This window comes from Gallus gallus, chromosome 10 (genome assembly GCF_016699485.2).
Source record: "Gallus gallus isolate bGalGal1 chromosome 10, bGalGal1.mat.broiler.GRCg7b, whole genome shotgun sequence".
Taxonomy (NCBI): Eukaryota; Metazoa; Chordata; class Aves; order Galliformes; family Phasianidae; genus Gallus; species Gallus gallus.
Genome location: NC_052541.1, coordinates 4,676,059 through 4,702,938, shown reverse-complemented (window position 1 = coordinate 4,702,938; position 26,880 = coordinate 4,676,059). Strand labels below are relative to the sequence as shown.

The following is a 26,880-nucleotide window of genomic DNA, read 5'->3' as shown; positions in this document are numbered from 1 at the left end:
GTTAACATTGGCTTCCAACACACAACCTTCAGAAAGATGGGGAAGTTTTCCCACTTCATCACAACCCAGCAATCGAAGAACATGTTCTAAACAGCAGGTGGGAAGCTTTCCCCAGCACTCTGCCCCACTAGTAAAAAGCCATGCTTTTCATACCTTCCCATTTCCCTCCTTCTTCTCCAGGTCACAGAACTTGATCTTCAAACTAGCTTAGACACATAAAGATTTCCTTCCTTTAGCACGCACCAAAAAATTACACTAACCATCAGCTGATTCAAGCAGCCCAAACATACAGCAGAGACATTAGGGTTTAGATGAGCATTAAAACCAAATTATACCAGAAAGGCAGAAGTGAAAGCTGCAATTTAATGTAAAGTAATTATTCTGCTTGTATATAATTTGAAGCCTCATTTGATTCATTTAAACACTGTATCATGAAAAATATTTTTATTTCAAAGAAAAATGGAAAGCCATCTACTGTGTGCAAAGGTCAACTAGCGCATGCCCAGCATTGCTGAAAGCATTCTCCTGCCCACTTTAACTCTTTGAAAACTTAACACTCTACAACACATTATTCCTAGAGCAAAAGCACAGAAAGCAAAAAATCAAAAATCATTGACCCTTTTATTTGCCCTGGAGATGATAATTTTATTAATGAGATGCCGAAGTAATGCAGATTGACTTCATTATTTGAATGGTTTTTGCATTACTTTTGCACAATGCTCCCACACAACTGATGCTACCCAGTGACACAATTCTCAACCAGAGTTAAGAAACAGTGAGAGGCAGAGAAGGGAATCTGAATCAGAAAACTGGTGTACTAAGAGGTCTAAAAAGATATACTGAAAGTCTAGGATAAATGAAGTTTCTTCTTTTGTTGTTTGTTTTTTAAATATATGTACATGAAGCCTCTGTCTTTTGCAACTCCAAAATGTTATATGTTTTTATATGGGCTAGAAAGATGAAGTTTCAAGTATTAAGCTGAAAAAATCCCTGGAAGAATTCCATAGTAAATATTTTTGAGCGTGTTAATGGAGCAAATGTAGAGAAAAAAAAAGATTTGGTTTTCCCCAGTGTCTGCAGATGAGCAAGGGTAGGAAACAGCCACAGCTGACAGTTAGAATAGTGTAAAAAAAAAGTGTGGTTTTTTTTTTTTTTAAGTTGCTATTAAAGCTGTCATGTTCAATAGTGCACAAAAATCTGAAGTAGGATTACTGCTTTTTGTTTGGTTGGTTTTTCCTCCAGCTTTCATGCTTTCTGTGATGAAAAAATACAATGGGAAAAGTATTTCTTTAATCAAACAATATCTGACCTGAAATTAATGGATGCTTTTTGCACCTCAATATTTTACTTGTTAAAAAAAAACAGATTTAGATACACTTCAAAGTACAATGCTGAAGAATGTACATTATTTTGATTTTTAACTTAGAAAAAAAACCTTTTGAATAAAAAAGCAACGTCAGTCTTGCACATTTCCTCTTTCTTCTTCAGTTGTATAAATAGAGCACACACGCACACAAAAAAAGGAGTTCTTTCAATTGACTCAGGTAGGAATTTGTCTAGCCAAAAAGTCAATCCATTTATGATACAGCAAAGCATTCTGGTAGCCTCTGAACTATCAATATGGTGAGGCATAGAGAATTTCCAGGCACATTTGCATATTGACATGAAAAAGTTAGGTCTTACTAGAATATTATAAATAGCTTTCCTAGTCAGGGTTCTGGATCTAGGACACGTGTTCTAAGAACTATATCTGTGTAAGGTCATAAGAAGCTCTTCCAAAATAAGGATTTAAGCCACAGGCAAGCTGTGTTCACCTCGCATTTTGGCTGAACGTGCTTCTTGCTCTGTGACTGCCTATGAACTCTTACACGTAGAATGAATTGCAAAGAGTAACAGCTGGTTATGGCAATGCCCATAGCCATGTTGCTGAATATACAAACTACTTCTGCCTTTCAAACCAACAAACCAGTCTAACAAATCTACAAACAACAAAACAAAGAACCTACTACAGTACAACTTGCTAAACCTTTATCAGTTTTAATTGAAATAAAGCCAGAGGGAAGAAACATGTTGACATGGTCTCCTTCTATAAAAAGAACAGAGACATTTTAAAGTAGTATTCAATGTAGTTAAAAATTATTTAAAGGGAAGATTTTCTGGTATTTTATTTGCAACCATTTTACATTTTAAATAAATTGGACAATGTTGTTAGCCAAATAACTATCTTCAACTCATTTGCCACAGGATGCTAGGTACATCTTGAACCATTCAGAATACATACCAAACTATCAGATTATTTCCTGCTGATTCAAAAACAAAAATTAATGACTTTCAGCTTTGATAAGCCTGGAACGCAGGATCACAACCCTCTCTATCTTAATGTTTCCAAACCTATGAATGTTACATCACCTGGGAAAGGTAAGGCATTTCTCCTTTCTTCTCAGAAGATTCCTTTCTTTAAATAAAACTGTTATTTAAAAGCAAACGTAAGTTACGTAAAATATCTCTACAAATGTATTTAGGTATACTTTATTCTGTTACTAGAAAAATATACGCCTCATGTATTTTGTAATCAAAATAGAAAGCTCTTTGCTGTACAGATTTGGTCTTAGCTGAGGTTTAAATTTTGTGTCTGGGAGACTTCCCAATACTCCACAGTTACTTTGAGTTTTAAAGCAAAAGCAAAAAGAAGCAACTGTGATTCTTAGAGCACTCTTCCATTTGAACTTAACACTTACAGTTACTTTTATGCTCTGCTTTTTATGCTTTTCTGTTTGTTTTTTACCTTTACTATCTTCCAGGGAGTTCTGTCAGTAAGTAATGTGAAAGTCAACTTAGTTATATAAAATTGAAGATATTTTTCCACAACCATAAGGAATGTAATCCTATAGGCACATTAGTGAAGCATCCACAGATCTTTTCCCAGTTTCTCTTTGCAGCACCCACCACATCTCATCTCTGCACACTTGCCATTAGTCACTCAGAGTAATCAACACAAATGCTCTCTAGCAGCTTTTTCTCACCTTAGCATGATGGAAAACAACATTTGCCTCAGATTCAAATAGATTAAGCCAATAATTTAGTATTTATACATGGCTCCCATCCACCGAGACTTACAGTGTTAGAACGCATTGAGGGCAACATTGAACATTTCTAAGTAACGGCAAGATCAGTGAATAACTTTCAGAGGAACAAAAAGTTGTTCAATTCAAAGTTCCTCATCAATGTCTGTGACTTTTCATACGTCAGAGCTAACACACAAAAACAACGTAGCAGTTCTACTTAAGAATTTTGGATTGTCTTGATGGAAATCTCAACTCATAACACAGACATCTTCTTTTTCAATCTCCATACAGCACTGCAAAGCTTGTGTGAAGAGAAAACATTTGAAATTGGCAAGTATGGATTTTGAGAGCCAGAAGTTTTGTGGGTTTTTTTTTCCCTATTTACCATTCATGATTGTTTTTCACTGTGAAATTTTAAGTCCTCTTCACTTTTTAGCCCCACATTAAAAAAGGCCAAAATTTAACATGACTCGATGAAAGTTTGAAATAAGCAACATGACTTCTACTGCAAGTGCTATGTGCATCCTTGCTTCAAGGAGAAAAGACAGAGGGAGAAGTACATAATGATCTTCCAAAACAGACACTGTACACTATTATATCATTTCAGGTTCACAAACAATTCTCAGAAAGCAGTTTCATACTTGGCCTTAAAATGCCATTAATACTTTTCCACTTCAGAATCTTCCACTTATACACAAAGATGTTGTATTCTTCCATTTTGCACAATAGGCCTCCTGGCTGTTCAGTTTTGCACTTTGGGTCCAATACAAGGAAAAAAAAAAGTGCTGGGCATGCTCTGTGCATCAATGCACCAAGCACAAGCTTCATGAGACAAAGTTTATGTTCCCTCTAATCTGATCTCATAACTCTATTCCATGGGGACATCTTTATCACAAACTCAGCCCAGGATACTGGAATTGAAAATTCCTTACTAATTAATTTTTAGCTGGCACAAATAAGCCCCTTTAAGTTCAGTAAGAACTATAAGTCTATTCTCCTTGCTTAGCCACTTATAATTAAAGATAAATAAATAGCTCAGCTTTTTTTTTTCCCCCCCACTTCAGATGAATGTGCTGATCATCACAGTAATATTATCTCTGCAGTCCTCTGGTTTGTGGATGAGAGATTCTCATGAAGAGTCCAACTGCCTAAATGGTTGCCCCAGAGAGAGGGATTAGATGTGGGAGAGGGGAGAAATAAATCCCAAACTGCACAAAAAGTTCCAAAAAATATTTTAAGTGTATTTTCAATAGTTTAAAATTGAATATGCAAAGGAATGCTGCATACGCTCTTAAAATCCTTTTACAAACAAAACTACATACTCCCTGCACTGCATACACTGACACAGGACAAGAATGGATTTGCTCAGTATTTCCCCTTATCAGGTAAAACAACATCTGTGTACCTCATTTACCTATGGATAATTAATAGAATGTACAGCTCAGACCTAATGAGTGAACAAAATATCCAGAAAACAAAACTCAGTGTCAGTGGAGTTGCACATATTTTGTAAAGATCAAGTTTTTGGAGAGCTATGATTTGGGAAAGCATACAGCTAATAAATAATGAAAGCAGTCACATACTTTATGTGGCATACTATTAAATACATAGGTTACCTCAAAAGTAATGCCTCCTGTTAATTGTCATGGAAGCTGCAACAGGTACAAAGAGCACAATAACATTATTTGACAGAGAAAATTCTCAGTTACAAAACACTTTTTAACAGTCTCCACCATTAGTTACACATTTTCACCAGCAATGAACGTGAGCCTGCATTCCACACTGGTAACAATCTGCACCAGCAGAGGTGACCCACTGCCACTGTTACTGCTGAAACGCACCACCCACAGCCTTGCTGTGCTCACATCCCCTGTTTGTTTGGTCTCCAGAAACATTCAGCAAGTACCAATCAACATCAGTGAGTGCTATTTTGCCTTATGGAGGAATTTAGTGACACACCTTTGCTTCACCTGCACTTCCATGTCAGCCACCACTTTGTTAGACAGCCCCACCTGATGCACGACAACAAAATACAGTGGAATATTGGTGAGAAGTTTCACCCTCTACTGACGTACCACCAACATCCACCACTGACACTGTGGGCCAACATAATAAATTATGAGGCATTACTTTCAGAGCAGCACTCATATTTTGCTAACATAGGATAGCATTAAGCCAAAATTATGGAAGCTTTCTTCTCCGAAAAAAAAAAACCAGTAGCCTGCATTAAAACATAAGGTCTGGATTTATTTTAGTTTTGAATATCCCCACTTCTTAAAGTTTTGATTCAGACTCCAAGTGTTATCAAATAGTGATACACCTGCACTTTATTTCCCCTTGCTCTTATTTTTTTTTAACCACAAAATTACATTTGGCAAGGAACCGAAACTATTTCCATGTTGGAAAAACAACAATCCTCCACACAACCCTCATGTTCATCCCAGAATACAGTGGGTGAGTGCATCTACCTACATCCACACACTAATCAGAATTTTCACTGCCTATTTGTCTTGGTTTAGTTTCTGAACCATCAAGAATACGGACAAAACAGTAAACTGGTTCAAAATTAACACCTTGGTGGAAACGTATGTAGGATTGTTTACTCCTTTCAATATTAGCTGTCAAGAAGCTCAAATCAAGTTACAGTACTTGTTTTGCTGGTGCAGGGAAGCAAGAGATCAAAAGAACCACAAATAGTTAAATAACAGAGCTGTGTTCTTGTCAGACTGATGAGCACATTTGCAGCAACCTGGCTGAGTGTCAGAGGAGGCAAAGGTGGGGAGCAGGGAGCCTCAGGGTGACAGACCTGCTCATAGCCCTTGCCCCACACTAACATCTCTTCTCCCTCTCCTCTTTCCCTTTTGTTTTTATTTCTGTTTCAACAAGGCAGTGTTCCATTTTAAAAGAAGGGCCTAGTCACCTGAGCCACAAACTCCCAATGGGAACTGCCCCAGCCAGAGCTCCATGGCCAGGGTTTCAAACAGCACAACTTGACCTACAGCTGCAAGAATACGGGGATCCACCTCTAAACTTGTCACAGCATAGCATCCATAGCAGCACATTCAGAGAAGTTAGCTATATATACCAGGACACACTTAAACATGACCCGTCAGCTTTCTAAGAATCCTGGTCCCTTCCCAGATGTGCTAAAGTGATGAGTGATACTGCAAATAAATGTACATAAGCTTTCATGCAGCTGCTTCTTGATTTTCAACTGTCTCGAATTCACATTTTGTGTACCTTCCAAACAGATGCTTAAATGATAGCAAAAAGCCATTAAGGGCAAATAAGTAAATGAGAACATGCTCGGCTGAAGTAAATTTATTTCTAAATTTAAGTGAATACTCACTAAGACTTGTCTGTGGTATTCAGTAGTCTGCACTTTCTGAAGCACTATGCTTCACAAATACAGAAAGTCAATAATTAGCTTTCCAGCTATTCATCAAACTTCCACAATAGGTAAATAATAGCCAGCTATTCATTAGAATGCAATATCTGAGAACTGTTATCCCCTTTTTCATGAGTACAACCCAAAGTTGCTCTGCTGTTGGATTAAAATTCTGACAACAGTGTGCCTTTACCTCTAGGACAGCATACAGAACAAAATGAGTTGGTTATTCAAATAACATGTGGTTTATCTCAAACTTGAAGAATAAATAAATAAAAAACAACTACCACCACCTTTTAGGAAACTATCTCTGAAGCATGCCACTGTTGGGCTAACACATCCAAACAGGCCAATTCATACCCAGAAAACACAACAGTCATCATGCAAACACAGCAGTGAGCATATTAAGACGTCCCAGATTTTTTTCTCCCCACTGCAGTTTTAGAGTGCTTTTCAAATACAGAAAAAGTAGAGATTCACATTATGTCCTGAATGCTCTCCAAACTGGATATACTTGAGGATCATCTGAAAACTGAATAACAGAGTAGAAAATCCAGAGCTGGGTTCCTCTCACAGAGACTGAACAATGGGCTTTTCACATCTGCAAACAGTTTAAATCCAGATCCTTGCACTTGCAGTACAAGTCAAAGAAGCAAGTCTAGGCTGTCTAGTGCATTCCTAACTGCAGCACCTTACTGCAGACTGTAGACAGGCCCACACACTGCTATCTTCTGCACTGAGCTAATGAGGTGCAATCAGATCTTAAGTAATGTACACTCAAAATTACTTTGGCACTCTGTATCAATTTAGCAAGATGAAGATATCAAATAGCTGCAACAGGTAAATTTGCAGCTTGCCCAGGTGAAGCTGAACTGGAGACATGTACTAAGGGGTTGTGTTATGCGTGAGATGCTGTTTGTCAAGTTTTCTGCTTCTTAAGTGCTATGAGGAACGGACAGAAATTGCTGAGCTGGGATATTAGCCCCCTGGTGTGCTGCAACCACCTCTTATGCATTAGGAGTATTATGCTCCAAAGTTTCACAGGTAATTTTGAATCATGTTCAGACTTAAAGAGTTTCTAACAAAGCATAGGGCTATCAGCATTCAGACCAACAGATGTTTCAATACTGAAGTGAAATGCCTTCCATATTATTTGATTCTATATTTATGCTTTAAATTATTACTGGGTTGAATTACACTGCATAATCTCATGGTTTTCTGAAGTTATTACTCCATATAAGGGGATTCAGATGCTTTACCCCTCTCTTGTTGCATGCTAAAATAAATACAAGATAGAATAATAACTGCTATACATCCCCAGGAAGGAAAAAAAATCATCTCCTGAGTAAAATTTCCATGCACCATTAAAGAAGCTACAAGTAGATGGAAATGCATTCTGTGCTGGAACCTTAGAAAGATCTCCAGAAGAAAAAATACTGAGCTTTAGTGTTCATAAAGGGGAAAAGGGACTTACTGAAAACAGATAAATAAAAACCCAACTTTCTAACATATGGTGATCACAATACAACACTCATTCTATTTTTTTCAGCATTTTCTTTTTTAAAATTGATTCACACAGGTAAAAGTAACTGTGAACACATAATTTGCATCCATCTCAACTACAGTTCTCAGCTTTGCTAAGAAAATGGATGAAGCCACACCGTAGACAGAGTCCTCACATTGAATTATTATGGACTACGTTAAGCATCTATAAAGCATACCCTGACAGCAGTGTGGTGAAGTCTGGATAAAAGTGTGAGTGAGCTTCGAAAATCTCAGGTTTTCCAGTCAAGGAGAGCCACTCATTTTACACACATCTAGCAAAACCAATGGAGGTCCTGAAATTTTTTTTTTCTTTAGCGAGTGTTCCTCACAGCTTTCTGACACATACTTCTCATTCAGAAAAAGTTTTTCTACTGACTTATCTGGATTTTTCTCAAAGGCATTGCCACAGTACATGAAATGGGAAGATCAGAATAAAGACTACTTAAAGAGGTCATTCACTTCAAGATGTAACATCACATACTGAGAATAGTTCCATGGAAGTAAAGCCTGAGAATTATTTTGTTCAGATAGTGCTGATTATCCATAGATCATGAAGTTCAAGCCCTTTTCAGCAGAGGCTCCTGTATCACCTTTCAAAAATCAGGCTTAGAAAAAGAAAATTAAGTATTTTCAAAAATGCTCGTGAAATTTTGGAACAGAACTCAGAATTTTTTGCACACTGACAGAACACATAACTCAAAGTCTTAAAACAATCCCCAGTGCCCAGTCAGATGCCAGGGCTCCTGTACAGTGCAGAAGGAGGGTTAAGCAGGGATGAGATTCACACAATACCAGCGATGTGTCTTAAGGCTCCAGACACCAGGTGAACAATTCGCACTGCAGGAAAACAGCTGCCTCTGCACTGAACTTCTGACTCTGAGGCCTTTCCATCATAAACCACTAAGGGTACATCTGTCTTTTATTAATAGTTATAGAAAGAACTCTTTCTTCATCTAATAGCTCAGCAGTTAGAGAGCTCACAGAAGTTCCTTCCTTTACCTGAGGTTACCCTAAAATTTTTCGAAGCTCTCCCTGCTGTCCAGTGGACAAGAGAGAAAGAGAATGGTATAAGTCCATAATGTAGTACTCAGATACTACGGTACAAGATAAATACATTTGAACTACTTCCTAAAAGTAGTGATCGACAGCCTTAACCTAGTAGTGAATTTGCTTATAAGTGGCATGAAGTAAGGTGCAAATAGTACTGACATTTGCTTTCTGGAAGAAGGCATCCAGACCACGTGCAGAGAACTGCAGTAATTGGTGACAGATTAGCCAGCATGTCACAGTTTAGCCTTCTCCTCCCAGCTTCCCAACGCCAAAGATGTACATCTTGCAGTACAAGGCTGCAGTTCCAATGCTTACATGAACTCAGGGGAAGTCATAGCTTCTACGAACTCTGCTTTGCTGTATGGCACTGTCACAGCTTTTTGAGTCTGTCATGATGGAGGTCACAACAGCACTCCCCTGCAAGATGAATTCCTTTTATTTTCAAAAAAGGAGAGGTGAATAAGCCAAACATAAACTGCTATTCATTGTATAATTTGGATCTTTCTTCCCATACTTTAGTAGGAAAACATGGACATAGATGCTCACTCAAAAAAATGTAAAACTGAGATCCCACACTGAATTAAGTGTTTCCAGTTATAATACGCATTACATGGACTAAGGCTTTTCAGACCTTTCAAAGCTTGAACACCACCACCACAATGCCTTGCCCAAGGCATTCCCCAAAGAGCTTTAGAAAAAGACAAAACTTTACATTCTTACTCCAAGGCACGGAGGTTTTGCTTCTCTCTCCTTTGTGCAAAAACATTTAGAACCCATTGTTCCCACAGATTCTAAAATTTACCATTCTCTTCACATAAGGGATGGCTTTAGATTAAGTCCTCATATAGTTCTGGTTCAAAAATAGCAGTAACAGCATGGATTTTGTTATTGTTGTTCTGACCCATGTGCTTCCATCATCTCCTATTCCTCACTGCAAAATATCTATATTCTGTGAAAAATGCATTTAATTCTAAAAAATCCCTATCAGAACTTCTTACAGATTGTACTTCTAGGAAATTCTTCTCTCAACCATCACATCAGTGATGAAAGACTTCCAAATTCAGCCTAAAAAGGCAATCTCTGAAGATTTCGAACTGTAAAAATAAGTTATTAATATTTTCATCAATCTCTTTTAATATTTGTTTCAGATTTTTATACGCATTAAACTTCCTAAATGTATCTTAACTATTTAGAGATGATCTTGACACAGAAATTATATCAATATAAGCTAAGAATTTTTTTAATAAAATATTTGCTTACACCACAACGACATGACCATACACGCACACGTACAATTCAAGTCATACCACTTCGTGTTACTTAATCTACTCTGAGCACATGGAGGCAGATGAACTGGTTTTCATAAAAGCACTTAGTTTCACTTCCAATCTGTAGTCAATGTTCTCTTCAGAGTCCTTAGTAGTTCAGTATTTGGCTTGCTAATACTACAGAGAAACACTAATTTACAGCAGCTCTTACCATATGAATTCTAAAATGACTTTCTGAATTACATTTTACCAAATGTAGCTCAAGCAAATTCTTACCTTTAGGTCAGATTTGAATGTTAAGTTGTACTGAAATGCCTTACTAAATTTTCATATCAAAATTAGGGTGGTTATCCCAAAAAGCCTCAATCTGCACAAAAATAAATTGAAAACAAGCAAGCCAAACTACCATAAGACCACCAATTTACAAAACTGAAGGAGTACAAGAATAAAAAGCCATCAAGTTAATCTCAGGCTCTCATGAAAATACAACAGACTGACTATACAATGGCATCTTTAAATGAAAAACTCCTACTTCATGTGAGAAAAACATTTTGAAAACAACAAATGTAAAACTAGCCTAGCTTATCATGTAGTCCTTAAACAACAAGAAAAAAATCATTAATTGCATTAGCTTTCATAAGATACTTGATTAATCGTTTTTACAATGCTATCAGTGCTCTTTTTCATAGTGTCTGCTAGTGGTTGTTTTATAACCACCTTCTCATAAACGTATACAGTTTTATAAGAGCAAATAGGCAACTGAGGAGTTGTTTGAGTAAATGCCAAAGTTACAACAAAGTTTGGGATTTAAAAATGTTTTCTAGATAAACTTTCTGCTGAAGTAAAAGGTTTTTCCTCTGTATTTCTTCACATCTCCTATGATTGCTTCACCTGTATATGAACAGAGTTCTTTAATTGCTTCAGTTATTTTCAAGAAGAGTAACTTTATTCTAAGTATTTCAATCCTTTTTAGTCTCTATTTCTTATCACTTGTACCATCACTCTCCATTTCTCACTGGTCTTCTTTCCCTAGTAATTTTCTATGCATTTCATTCTCTTGAAATATTTGCCCCATCTCAGCCTTACTCCTTAGCTCCTACTTCTATTTGAACATCGAAGTTGCAACAACTGTCTTATTTCCATTACAGAATTTGTGTCTCACACCTCTGGCACAGTCTCAGCTGTACCTTTCTCCCACTCCTCTGGTCCCTACAACATCATTTCCCTAAGCAAACAGCTTTGGAGAAAAGGACTGTGTTCTGATTGAGGCAAAGATGCTGTTCTCCTCCTACCTGCTCCTCAAAGAAGCCAACAAAAATCTATCCTGGGAAGGCTTTTTTTACTGAAACACAGAGGGCACTGATTAAAAAATCACAAAGTTTAACTTCAAAGAGCATCTTTGTATCTCTACTTCAATTTCTTAGAATATAAAGATAAATCTAAAGGAAAAAAAGAAAAGACCCTAAGAACGTTTGCTTCTTACATAAAATGCAGTGCTTGAAATCAAGCACTTCTAATATCCTCTGCTTGTGCTACAGGAAATCCACAGCAGCCTCGTATCCTTTGAAACAAGCCTGTCCTTCCCTCTCTATAGAATCTTACCACATACCTCACCTGAACGCTCAGATTTGCCTCAGTGTAAACAGGACCTTAAGGAGTTAATACGAAATTCAAGTGCATGCTTAATTGCATTTAGATCTGTCTTCTGATGTCTACAGAAGCATGCAAGCAGTTTGATGTGACCACAGGTTCTAAACTATCCCTTGGAAGAATACATTCATGTTCAGACAGCAAGCACTGGAAGTAAAGTAACAGAGGAATAGGCTTATATTAGATAATAGTGCACTTAATCTCCTTTGTTTGCTTTCCAGTGCAAGTCTTGTGTTCTTTTAATCAGACACAGGAACTAGACACATACTTCTACTACTTATTTTTGACACTTCTCACAAGAGATCATGCATATCCTAGGCTTACTTTTTATTATTTCAGTCTCCACTCAGTAATCCTTTGGTGCATGTACCTGGGTGCAGTTCCAGCACTACTGCTCCTATTACTAGACGCTCCCTCAAAAGCATTTAGAAGATAGTCCCAAAAGACAAGCACGAGAACAGTAATTGCCAAGCCAAGGAACACAACCATTCAGAGGGAGCTCAGATACACAAGAAAAACAAGTTGAAAAATATAGAGCTTTAAAACACTCGTTTATAAGACCGGAAGTACAAAAAATAAACTTGAGGACAGCTACAGAGTGATTCTAGTGGAAATATGTTTTACAGGTTTAAAAGTATCCATTTCAAGAAGAAAAGATTCTACAACTAAGAGTCCTTCAAAATTACATAAAGGAGCAAAGCAGACACTTGATTTAGTATCAACCTTCAGAAAATTCAGAATTTCTTCAGTAAATAATCTAACTGGAATTACAAGAGAAGCAATCTTCTTATTTGAGTCAACGTATACTTCCAGATTGATCTTGTAACTGTGCAGTTTCAAGAGCTACCTCAATTTTTTTTACTAATAGGCTCTGTAATAGAATACTGCAGAGCTTAAGTCATTCTTACTAATAGTTTTCTTTTGTGACTTTTGTTTTAAAATTAACAATAAAAGGAAAAGATGTGGTTTTCCTCTTTCACAGGACTACAAGTGTCAAATTCTTACTGTGGTTGCAAGAGACCTTATTGTTCTATCAGACAGCATTACTCTTCTAAAATCTTTTGCATATGAAATAGAAAGTGTCTTTACTAACAACAGATTAAGCGATATTCTCATAAGTCCAAAAAATAAAAAAAATAAAAATCAGCAATAATGAGTTTAGGTTGTCCAGAAGTTCAGCACAAAGGTCCATACAGAATGAAGATGGCAGTCTGAACTGGCTCACTGTCAAAGATACGATAAGTCTTTCAGCACCCTAAAGAAGTCCCACATTAGGAATGTTGTATAGATACTGTACTGAGACCTAAAGAGCAGTAATTGTCTCAAGAGGCTGTATATAAGCTTACCCATTATAACAGATGTACACTGGATAATATCAGTGGTACGATTTTTGGTGAATTTTCAAAACCCCGTGTTAAACTTTCCTTGGACAAAGCAGACACGCTGCCTCATGGCTGTAAATCTCAAAGAAGGTTATTCCTCCACCACATATTTTTCTGGTTTGCAATCAAATGGTTTCTTTAGGAGCTGGAAACATTTAAAAATCATGTTAGACCACAGGAGCATTTCATCTCCATTACAAGAGCATCTCCAGACCATTTGAAAAGGCTACTGCCAAGTAGTTGTCATTTCCAACTCAAGAAGCCTTTCAAAAGGCCATTTACACTTTTGTCTTTCTTCAGGATTAGATTACTGTAATTCTTTATTGACTAGCTTGCACAACAGGGCTCCTCACAGTCTCAACAGGCTGTGCCTGCTGGTCTGTGTTTTTTGTTGTTGTTTTTGGAAGAAAAAGGGGATGATTTGAACATATTGTGCTGATCATAAAGCTCTTCCATCAGTTACAACAGTCAATAAATTGATTACAAAATTGTTCTGTTTACATATGGCAGAAATTGTTGTCACTTCCTTGTAGCTGGCATGTTTAATCAAAACAAACTAGTTAAATCCTTACAAGAATTCTGTACTATATCATATTGATCACATCCTTCCTTTCCGCAGCATTTCATGAGAGCTATGTGAAGTCAAATATGGCAGGTACAACCTCCTAAGACCTACAGCTCTACCTCCCAGGACAAATGGGATTTCTCTTTTTAAAATTAAAGTTGGAAAAAAAATAATAATCTGTTTTCTCACAGTGATAAAATTGATTTTATGGTAGGTTGTTTCTTCTGAAGTACTGATTTGTGTTTTTAATTGCCTGATATATTAACTTTGCAATGCAACATTTTGTTTTCTAGCCTTATTATTTACCAAGATAATTGGTGTTGCGTTTAACATAGCAACAGACTCATTCCCTCCCTTAGAAAGCCAAACTCTCACACTTACAATCATAGAATGGTTTGGGCTGGAAGGGATCACCTGGTCCAATCACCCTGCCACAATGAAGTTGCCCTAATCCCCATCTAACCTGACCTGAATAATTCCAGTGATGGAGTACCCATAACTACTCTAGGCAACACATTCCACTGTCTGGCACCTTAATACCAAAACAAGAACAACAAAAAAAACCCACTCCAATTGAATCTAATCTACACATACCCTCTTTCAAGTTTAAAAACATTGTTCCTTGTTAACTCTGAAGTTAACATGTCATTTATTGCAATGCGTTACAAACTGCTCAAGATCCCATGGCTTCTACCTAATGAATCAGCAGATAATATTTACCATCCTTGACAGTCTTTTTAGCTTCTTCTGGCTATCAAATTATTTGGCATTATTGTTCGTTTTGTTAAACATAACAAGGCATTGTTTCTGCAGAAGGCAGACTAAGAAATGCATATGTCGCACCCAACTGTATTGAGACTATTCAAAGCTAATTGTTTATAGCTGGCATTGCAAGAGCAGAACTGGGCTCCACCATCAACAGAAAAAAACCTAGTGATTAGCCCAGTTTTCTTCCAACAAACACCGGTTCCTGTTGCAACTTTATTTTCCCGGAATGCTGGGTACTTATTGCTTCTGGGTTGAGTTCCTCATTTTACAAACAGAACTCTTGCCGGCATGCTCTTAAATAATTTCAAGTGTTCTCAAAACGTTCTTTAATATTTGATGAAGCAACAAACTATTCCATAAAGACATTTACCTCAAATTCTTTTCCTGATCCTTAGCACATATTTTCTGTTGTTTGGTCCCCAGTTCTGTGTGACAAGGCCCTTTTCAAAAAAGCAGAGCCCACTACTGCATGTGCAAGAGACTCAATAAGCCAGGCAGACTCAAAATGCCTCAACACATTCATAGTGAAAATTTCCTATGGCATAACAGGCTTGGTGCCCACCAACATCCAGTGTAAGCCTGATTAGTGACAACTCGTTATTCCAGTCAGACTTATTCCCAACCATCCAGAACCGTAGTAAGAATGTATATTTTTATTATACGGACAACGCTTCTAAACATGTTCAGAATTGCTGGGTATCTACAGATGTAATTCATCTCAGTTGAAATCACTGAGCAGTTGGAGGCATTTTTTTTTCCCCTCTGTGTTTGTATATTTGACAGTAGCAGCTTCTGTATGCTTAAGTGACATCTCTGTTGGTTATTACTTCTCTTCCCAATCACATTCAGATGAACAAAGACAGGTCAATTACATACTTTCACTTTTCTCTTAAAGATACTTTCATTAAAATCAAGTTTGATTAGGATTCAACATTTGAAATCTTTACACCTGTCTTGTCTGTAAGGCACCCAGAGATCTGCACCAAAATTTTAGCCTGAAGCAGATGAATGATTCCCTTACATAATCTGTTTGAAAAATAAGACATGGCTTGCATTTACCATCGCTATGGCACAAATATCCAGTGCAAAATATAGATTTCTAGTAGGATGGTAATTACTGTGCCTAAATCCTGACCACTGCGCAAATGTACAATATGAGAAAAAGTATTCAGAATAGCTACAGAAAGATTGACCCGCTTTAAAAATTATCTTGAATAATTTCACCTTCTTTCTCAATATCGTTTTCCCAAAGCTTATGTAATATTAAACCTCTCATTATTTGCGACATGAAAATGGCTTCCCAAAAGATGAAAACAGCACAAAAGATAACGATCTGCAGGAAGTACTGGGAAAAATAGACTCTCTCTTGAATACAGAATCAAACTTCAATTCATACAGATTTAGAGTGCACCTCTCCTCCAAGACTAAACCACCAGACAGAAACCATGCAGTGAGTGGAATAGCAGGATTCTGACTCCAGAGCAATAGACAGATGAGAGATCTGGTCCTTTTCATTTCTGGTCATGTTAGTTCATCATCAGACTGCGTTACCTTCTACTTATCTAATTAAACGTAAGGATAGCAGAATGTATTTTCTGTAAGCCTAACTTCTGTTTTCAGCCTGCTCTCACACATTTTGGAGGAACTTCAGAAGTGAGAAGATCAGTGGAGGACTTCTAAACAGAAGAATGCTTTATCTGAAGGCGAGGCAGAAACTGGACAGTTTCCAAATGTTTATCAAAATTATCTACTACTACTAATCATCTCTGGAGATGTCAGTTTATTGAATAAGAAAGTAAATCAAGGAAACATAGCTAGGACATTTAATAAAAAGACTAGCTAGTTAAAAAATTAAACACAAAAAATATATCAAAAGAATACTAAGTGACTATGAAATAATTATGCTCTTGTATCTCCGACACCTAAGATTATCAGAACAAAATAAGAGAACAGGGAAAGGTCCTCCCCCTGTGCCAGAGCTCCACTCAGTGTGGAAAGGGGAGAATGGACTTGTGTCATACATGGAAGCTTGAACGCTCCTTCTGAGGCAGGGTGCCCTAGTTTATTCTGGACCCTTCACGTTGCTCTAATTCATGGCATCAGTGAATGACAGAAAGAATCACAACAAGCCAGAGGGGATCAGCAAGTAGAAATTGATTTCTGTCCTCTCAGGATTCTTTCCTCCTTTCTCTCTGCCATTTGCAGATGAAAAATCCATTCATTTGTGCAACTTCAGCTCAGAGGGGCTATCTGGTAACTAAACCAACCTTATGTTCAAAAACCAGAGTTCTACATCTGTGTTTTAACATTAGGAGATATTTGGGGTTTTTTGTTGTTGTTTTGTTCTTTTTTTTAAATAAAAGACCCAAAAAGGGTTTCCACATACAGAGGTTTTAGTACGCTTTCCTGGCTTTGAAGACTGGTTAGAACAATGTCAGGTATTAGAGTAGGTGACACTTGGAAAGACAGGAAAGATGCTTCACAAAAGGCCCTAGGAAAAGTGGAGAGTTGGCCTGATGATCTACTCAGTAGTGAGTTTTACCAAGCACGATTTAAAAAAAAAAAATTGCAGAGCATGGGATGCAAACAAATACAAAGCAAAAATGTGAATGACAGTCCCAATGAGAGAAATTTAGGCAAAACGTTACAAAATCAAGATTCTAGTACCAGTGAATTCCCCTTTTCTCAAAGAGAAACAAGTCTGCCTCTCGTCCAGCTTCTCTCATGTCTCTGCAAAACATAATCGAAGCAGAGCAGGCTAAGTTGAGTGGCAGGCAGCCATTAAGACTACAAGTATGACTTTTCAAAAATCTTCACACTTAAGCATTCAAGATCACCTGTTTTAGATGAGTGCCAGAGTCTAGATCTGTCAAAATACCACCAAGAAAGTCCCAAAGTTGTACATTCTACACTACATTAGGAACAGAAAACTAGCTTCTGCACAAGTGCAGTCTTTTTAGCTTTCATAAATATATAGATATCGCAATCTAAATATCTCAGTGTGTTTGAGATCTGTCACAAGGCATTTTGAGGTACAGGAACTCATGATTAACAAATGACATACTTCTGTATACACTGCTGTTCAGACATTTCCACAGAAGATCTTCATAATCTCATTTCATAAGTACCCACAAATCAAAAAAACACGTGCATATGCAGAGACAACAGTGGCTTACAATACAGATGCTTATGAATACTACTTGTACAGTAATTAACAAGCTTAAGCATTTTTTTAAAAAACAACAATGGATTTGCAGTGTGGCTCCTTCTATTTTAACATGCCTGGCAATAAAGAAGTGACTTTCATTAAGGGATAAATCATATTTATTTGTAGTATGAAGTCTGTGGGACCCCTGTCAATCACTAACAGTATAGAAACATTCATAAGCTAATCACAGCGAAGCTAATTTGGGCTCCTTTATAGCCAAATTGTGGTATTTTATGCCAAACCTTATTCTGAATTAATTACAGTCCTAGTGCATAGTCAGGAATTCGAACGCAATACAAAAAGGTGTTGCTGCACCTGGACACCATTCAGAGTCACATTATTGTGTTTTCCATCTTAGAGGAAACAACGTACATCAGGCATAATGCCAATAAAATTGATATCCAGGCCATCCAACATTTTAATGAATAAGTATTTTTAAGAATTAAGCACTAAAATGTTTCCTCCTAACTCAGCTTCTTTAGAAGCAAAGACTGAAGGACAGTTTGCAGTATAATTCTCAGCTGGCCTCCGGAGACCTAAAAGCAGATTGGCATTGTTACCCAACTTCACTCCAATTATTCTATCTCTGTGTTCTGTATGCGAAACAGTAATGACAGTCCTCTTCATACAGACTAAGCTGAAGAGAACTCTGTTAGGGAGAACCGTTAACACGCAAAGCTTGTATACGTCTTCAGAGATTTTTCCACAGAATCAAGTTTCACAACCACCTTTTCATTACTGCAAAATAGGGAAATGACATGAAGTAAACATAGATGAGACTTTTTGCCCAGTCTTTCCAGGTCTACTAGTCCTTCGTGCAGGAGAGAAATCTTGCATTCACTATGGAAAACCTATCGTGGACCTAGGCCATTTTTTTTCAGCAGCTATACTTTTCATCTGTTACCTGTCCAACAGTAATCCAAGTAAGCCCCAGTCAATTTATTTCAATTTACTAAAACAGCAAGGGGCCCACTAATTCATGGTATGCTTGACAACATCTATAACGTCTCAGTTGCTTATAAACACTGAACACACCTGACAGACAGATACAAAAGAAGGAAGTAAGCAGGTACCAGACCTTCACTACATCAACTCAAATAATTCAAGAAATTATCAGCTCATATGGTGAGACTTCCCCTACCATGTAGGGAAAAGAGCTATGCTAACTTGCTGGAAGTACCTAGAAAAAACAGACACTACAATGAACATGGAAGATTGCTTCCCCTTACAGTACACAAAGCCTAAAAGTAGAACACACCCAGCCTGATCCTTAGAAAGTCACCCTTTCATCCCAACTTGCTTCTGAACAGTAGAATAAAGAACCCATTAATCACAGACATTCTGGGTTAAAAAAAATTACTGGAAAAATAGTCAAATTTGAAAGGTTTCTCTTTTTTTTTTCCCCCACCCTAAACTACAATCATCTGCCTCAATTAGATGTTGGTTGCAAGCCCTCAACCATAAAGCTGTGCTTTGGATTAAACATGCCTGCTAATATACATCTCCATGTTGGCTTACAGTGTGGCTTACAGGCCCATCTTCTATAACAGCTTCTTTTAATTTTGACAGGAGTGGCCTAAGTTAACCTATTTTTGATAGAGCTTCCAATGAGAGGAAATCTCGCTGAAAAAGATTTATCTAAAGGATTCAACTAAATTGCTGTTTATGTTCATGCAAAGACCAGGGAGTCTGTGTAACATGGGTTCAAACACGTTTAAAGCTTAGGAAGGACAGCTCAAGCTCATCTTAGTTAAACTCTTTGCCCAGGCTTACAGTTCTCATTACTGCTACAAATGGGACTCTGTCAGTATCAAAATTGTCATCCCTCCCAAAATAAAATAAAATAATAGGAACACTGTTTAATTAGGTAGAACACAATGTTCTGTTCACAGCCAGTTCATCCAGAGTCACTGGAAAGAACTGTGATTCTTTTTCTAGCTGTCTGAAGAGAATATCCACTACCTCAACCAGCCAAAAGAATGGAGACTAGGAATATACTACAAAATACTAGGAAACCTGCATAACCAACATCTAAACGTCAGTCTAAGCAAACATAAAAACGTAGCTGCCTCTGTAGAAATATTCTTTTGCTCTTTAAATTTAATGACTAATTCAATCATTAACTTGACAGCCGAAGAAATGTATTATTAGCCTCCTCAAATGTCAGACTTGGTATTATAGCTAAAATTGAGGTCAGTCAGTTTTTGACTGACTTTTGACAACCTGATCCCATTAAGTTTCTAGAGTTTGCTGGGATAAGTTCCATGAGATAGTAGCACTAGCCTTTTTTTTTTTTTTTAAACCACAAGTACATTATTCTTTCAACTATTCTGAAATAAACTTCACTACATCAGCAATGAACAATACAGACAAGTATTACTATAATAAAGTTTGTTAATGATGTTCATACAAATTAAAACCAAAAATAGAACATTTTCCTCCTTATCTCCTATTGTCTTTTTCTGATGGTGGGAGGAAAAAAGATTAGGAAAAAACTGAAGTAGTTAACAGTTTTATTTAGGAAATAAGACAATTACGCCTCTGAAAGGTTAACCGACACGCATGAGTTATCATATACTCCTTCTCTTCAAGGTTATAGACTGTTTAGCAGAACTCTGCCAAACGCCAGTTATCTGAAGGGAGCTAGAAATCATCTCTGTTGATGACAGACCTCTGAGCAGATGGTAAGTAAATCAAGGTCCTGATGTGAAATGTTAAAGCTTTTATGCTGGAAGACACTGTTAAAGCATTATCCAGGTTAAATCAGATTCCGCAGAATACCAGTTTACTAGTAGGCAGGCGTGAAGCCTTCCACTGGGGAATTCTACAAGATCTGAGGTGTGGGACTTTTTTATTTGGTTTCAGTTGTGGTCTGGGGTTCTTTTCATGGTTTAAGTTCTGTGGGGTTTCTTTTTGGTTTGATTTTTAGGTATTGGACACTGACAAGTTATTTAAACAGTATATTTTTATTATTGAGTAGTCACTGCCTAAGTTCTATCAAGAAGGAAGAATGAGCAGGGGAAGAGAGGACTAATTGTTTGTCATTTAGAATAATTTCTAATAGTGTTTAATTAGGTCAGCAGTATATGAGAAAGCAGCTTTCATAAGCATAACTGAAAATCTAATTGAGCAACATAATGTAAATTCTTATAAAATTTCTACTTAGATACCTGGCAGTTGGCTGTGCACTTAAAACTTCTCCAAAGAAGATTTTAGCATCTAAATATTTGGAAAGGACTCAGTACATCAGTAAACAGCTACTTTTGTTTTAAGGGATAGTCAGCAAAGGGCACCTGCAGGACCTGCGCAGGAACACTATAAGGAAAACACTATAAGCAATTTTGTAGCTACTGACAGAATGAAGCAACTACATTGAAACAGAGGTAGCAGTAACGCTATTCTAAGGTCTTTAATGTGGCTTGACCACCAAAATAAAGTACATGGCACCAATATGTACTGTTCTCACAGGAAAGAACAAAATTTCCTGGCATGATGATTTGGAATGCTACATTTTATGAAAGGTTAACCTACAATAAATAGAGATTACAACTTGGATGACTTTGCTACTTGCTTCATCATGCCCTATTGCTGATCCAAACTACTCATGTTGCAGAAAACAGACAGGAAACTGCCTTGAAAATCATGCTAGCTTGATTTATAATGCTGACACAAGACTATGGATCCACATGTCCCTGCTCAACTCAAAGTCTTTCAGTAGTCGCCATGACATTCAGTTTCTCCAAAGCACTAAGGTAGTTTCTTTAAGTTTTCATGAGAACGCTACAGGGAAGCGTGCAGAAATTGTAAGCAAAGAATCACTCACCAAACCTACCCAGAAGATTTTTTCCCCAACAGAATTCTACCAGCATCTTTGTGATTTTCTGTAATTGATTAAAACCAAATACATGTATTTTTTCTCAATAATTTTATTTAGACAATTATAATAAGCTTGCAACCTAAATAATCTATTTGCCAGAAATAGAAACAGCCCTTGTATTAACTCTTTCCAAATGGCCTGAAAAGCTTCACCCCGACTGATTACACCATTGCTTGCTTCTTATGCACTGTTAAACACCCATGTATTTTAAAATCTCCATCCTTGCCTCTACCTTCTTCCCCAACCCCCACCTTCCACATCGAGATCCATAATCTCTGTACTAATGCTTCCATTGTCCTCTAACTTCTGGAGTCATTTCTAGCTTATGCTCCAAGGAATGGGGGGAGGGAGGAAGAAAAGTACATTTTTGACAAAGACCTTAAGTGATGAATACAGCTACAGGGGAGAGAGATTTTTCCCCTAAACCTTTAGTCTTTTTATTCACTCTCCAAATGCACTGAGATTAATAATGCCTCTGGGCCACTGTATGCAAACCTCCACTGTACATACAGAGAAAAGATTATAATTGAATACCCTATTATGATGGGCAAGGAAAAAAGAAAAGCTGGCAGACGGAGCTCAAAGGCTGAACTGGCCTGGTTTGGCTTTCAGCCCACAGCACCTACAATTATCCTGCAATGGTTTTTATTTATCTATTTAGTGTTCCCACTAGGCAGAGTGAAAATCTAGTATTAATTTAGTGCTCGTGGTTAGGCAGAGAGCTCTAAATTGAATAAAGTTACTCAAATGGATAATGAAATATGGCTGGAGCCCTAATGTCCTGCTTTGAATGAAAACAGTACAAATCATAACCTTCTGCAAATGGCTTACAGCCTGATAGTGTATGCAAAAATTCTGCTAAACTACATTTTTACAAAGCAGTCTTACCGAGGTAGCAGTAGTGGACCTTTACATGAAAAATAAGCAGTGAGCTGACACTGAGTGTCCCACAGCTTCACAACAAAAGTGATGGACGGCAGTAGAACAGAAAGCAGTCCTGATTACAGAGCTTACCTGGAATACACATCTAGGAAAAAAGGAAACCCCAAAAGTGAAGGATGGCACTTCCACAGCTCTTCACATATGAAATCTAAGTGAAGGTACCTCATTTGCTCTTGAGCACCTCATATATTTATAACAAAACATCCTCATCCAAATTAGTACAGGGTATTACTAGTACTTACTTTGTTAGATGAAGACCTTTCCAGTACTAGCATTTCACTGACATCCTTAAGCAGCACAGACATGGAGAATAAGGACGAAATATCAAATCAAATTCCCTTTAGACCACTGCAAATTCAAATGAGCTCCACAAACGTGCCTCCTAGTTTGAACTAAGATGGTGTTCTCTTTAGATGCTGGTAACTACACTCTACCACAGCAAATTGTAGCATAAAGAAAATAGATACTGTCTTAGCTGTAAGTCATTTTATAAAAGCTTCCCAGAAAGAAAAAAGAATAGCAATTTAAGACTTTATATGAGACCATGAAAACAAATTCAGAGAGATAGCAGAACGTTGAGAGTATGATCAATGCCCAAGTGATAATCAGGACTATTCAGAATAGTTGCTCTAAAAGTTAAACACAGGGACACAATTTCTTGACTGATCTACAATTTGAAGACTAAAATATATTCAATAAATCAAAGGATTAAGCCTGGAACATGGAGCACTAATGCTACGTTCCAGAAAATCAATTATCTTAGCTGCATTGTCGCTGCTTTTTTTTAAAAAGATACTAACCGCCACAATTGCTCCATTACTCACCACAGCACATAAAACATCTAAGATTTTGGAAAGCAAATAACAGAAAAATATGGATTAAACTGATAAAAATGATAATTCCAGACATGATTAGATTTGCTGTGTTGTATAGCCTGCACAGCAGGTCGGGGATCCTTCAGAAGTATTAGGGAAAGGTTTAGGGAAAGCAGATTAATGGGGAAAAGATTAAGTGTGCTCTAAAAGCAGGACAAAACATATTTTTAAAATGACAATTCTAACAACAATGTTTAGGGATGCTCCAGAATGCAAATAACACATACTTGAATTAAGCACCAGATGCACAAGCGTCTCGTATGTACAATAATGCTATGCATTGCATGACTTTAAATCATAAGCTGAATAAGCATTTGACATTAAGTGGCGCTAATGACATTTAATCAAAATATAGCCAATCGTTTCTCACACTGAGTAGCCAACCTCTATTCTCCCCTTCTCTACATGCAACTTTTTATTAGACTGATCCTATGGATAAAGGCCTAGGAATCTTTCAGATTTTTTATTTATATCCAGAAATATACCACGGTTGAAAATGAAAGATAGTAACAGTTACTTCTAGAGCACCACTTAACAATCATTGATGCCACTGCCCTCTCTCCAGTGCTGAAGGTTTTCTTTTTGCTTCTAACAGAGTGCACTATGCATTTAACTAGCTGAAAACAAACACCACTGTGGCAAAGGGTACTACTGCTATGGCCCAAGAAGAGAAATTATGTTTAGCTGCTGAATACAGGCTGCAGACTTATCTGCTGGCACCAAAACAGTAAACAGATGCTAATGCAATACCTATCATATCTTACAAGAGCATTAGCAGCAAAACAAATATTTAGCATTACCATCCATAATGACACACTCTTCTACAAAAAAAAAGTGACAGTAGCACTCTTATATCCAAACATCACCACAGATACTGCCTCCAACATTAATTAGATTTTAATAGCTACTTTCTAAAATGTATTTCAGTTTTGTAATTCTACAGAATCTCCTTGGTAGAATTTTCTGGCTTTAGAGCCACTATGACTCTATGTTTACAGATGATTCGGTGATTCCTTAACTATTTAAGGCACTCACAAGTAGTGGGAGGCTCACAGAAAGAGTCAAACGGAGCTTGCAGCACTGGGAAATAGGATCAGATGTCCACAGTTATTACAGAAACACCCACAGATCTAGCATCATCTCACACAGAGCACATTCCTTCCTCAGGAATGTCTACGAAGTGTCTATCACCCAAGACTGATTACTCAGAATAAAAAAAGTTGCTTGAAATAGAGGAAAACTAAGGAAAAAAAAATTGTTTATAATTGCTGCTTCTCCCCTCTGAACTGCTGGGACAAGCTTTCTAAGGATATCTTGGCTCCCCTGTCCTAAGAAGTTACACTGCCTACTATGCTAGTGGTAGTAAGTCAGAGTTCTGGCTTTTTCCCCCACAATTAATAAAACCCAAACGCCACTTCAGTGTATCTCTCTCTCAAGTCACAGCATGCCAGCCCTTCTATTTTATTGTCTGTGGCAGATGAATGGCTTTTGCTTTCCTCCTAAGAATTTGCCCTCTATACTGTATGGCATAATTTTAATGTATGTCTATGACACTTCTGGAAACTGTCCTTCGTTTTTAATTCTACAAATGTCACAGTGAGAAATCTGAAGTATTACAAAATAACATCCACACCCATAGGACTAAGTTGTGTATATCAGTCTCGAAGTGACCACACAGTCTTCCAGCCTGTCTCTTCATTCACCTCAACCTCCTTTGTTCTCTTGTATCCATTTGTTATATCTTTACTTAGGCTATAATCTCCCCCAGGCAAACATGTCTTCTGTATGTTTTGGAAAGTGCTTTTTCAGGCAATAAGGCACACATAATGTTTCTCAACTTCCCCATTTGTAGAGGCAGCATGCTAACGCAGTACTTACCTATCTCACAAGGCAGCTGGCAAGTTAAATTTGTTAATGATTGTGATGCATGTGGAGATCCTCTTATGGAAAGCTCTAAGTATTGTCATAGGTCAAAAGTGAGGCTTAAAGCTTAAGTTAGCTTCCCATACTAACACTAATGAGAAACTAGTGTCTTTCCCCAATTAAGGAGGGGTTTATTTGTGGAATAAAGGAATTATTTACATAGCTTGCCCTCATCAGGTTGGAAGTACCCAGGGGAGTAAATCCAGTATTTTCTAGCTTCTGCCTAAAAACAAAAACACCACAACCAAAATAACTAACTGCACGCTATGTAGACATGCAGAATGTTACATGAACTCATGTTACTATGAGTTCAAGAGATTTCAGTTAGTCCCTCTGATTTTTTTGTAATTAAATTTTTAAGTGCTCAACATGGTATTGTCTTTAATAATAAGAGCATAAAAAGCATGTTGAAAAAGTCCTGCTTCACTCTAAGTTCCTTTTATTCAGGCCAACTTTATACTAACTCTTGCATGGCCAAATATCACTGTACAGGAATTCTCCCCACTACTTGCATTTTTATTTTACTGCTGGTAAATATTTCAAAATTCTAAGTAAGTTCTCCCCAGTTTCCGATACCAGACATTCTCTATACTCATAATAGCAGAGGACATCAGAATCAGCCATACTGCCAGAATGCTCTTCAGTTGTGTTCCTCAAACTTTTGGTAATCTCACAAAACTGTACTGAACTCTTACCAAAAAAAAAAAAAAAAAACCACACACAACAAAAAGAAATCAAATATACCTATCAAGCCCTCTCCACTATGATAACAAGATGCAAGAGTGGGAATACCTCCCTCTCCTTCCCTTCAGTCCCACATTCAAGTAAGCAGCCTAGAAAAGACTCCGTACAACACACTACACCATGGCACACATTAAATATATAAAGGTAACTTCACGGCATTAAAACTGTTAGGAAGTATTTGTGTCTCTTTTTTTCCCCACTCTGGTGTGACTTCCACACTCAGCTCTTTTACATCACGCACATAATAACTTGACTTACATACACAAGTCCTCAGCATTCCAGGATAAATCTGCTCACAGAAGTGGGATCTGCTGGTCCACAGTGAGAATTTCCATCTTTAACTAGACATGCTACAGAGGAAATCTCTTGCACTTGGTACAGTCAACTTCAGGTAGAACTTACCCTGCAGCAGGGAAAAAAAAAAAAAAAGCATATTTACAATACAATATAGTTCATACGAATACAAGTAGCTGAAGAGCTCTGTGAAGTCTCATTTGAAGCTTGCTACTGATGTTTATAGACCAGGCGACAGTTGGTGTCACCACCACTGTACGTACATCGCTATCTTTGTTGCACTTTGCCACTTCATGGGACAAGTGCCATATTGTCATGAGGCTGATAAGTGGGGCC

The 26,880-nt window shown here is 37.4% G+C and overlaps 1 protein-coding gene across 1 annotated transcript in view; it reads right to left on the bottom strand.

The window, feature by feature from the left end:
* RORA (RAR related orphan receptor A) overlaps positions 1–26,653 on the bottom strand; it is a 388,288-nt gene extending 361,635 nt beyond the window's left edge. Inside the window, exon 1 of the mRNA NM_001289887.2 lies at positions 26,509–26,653. The gene's annotated coding sequence lies outside the window, so the exon portion shown is untranslated. The remainder of the gene's footprint in view (positions 1–26,508) is intronic.
* Positions 26,654–26,880: the final 227 nt, after the last annotated feature.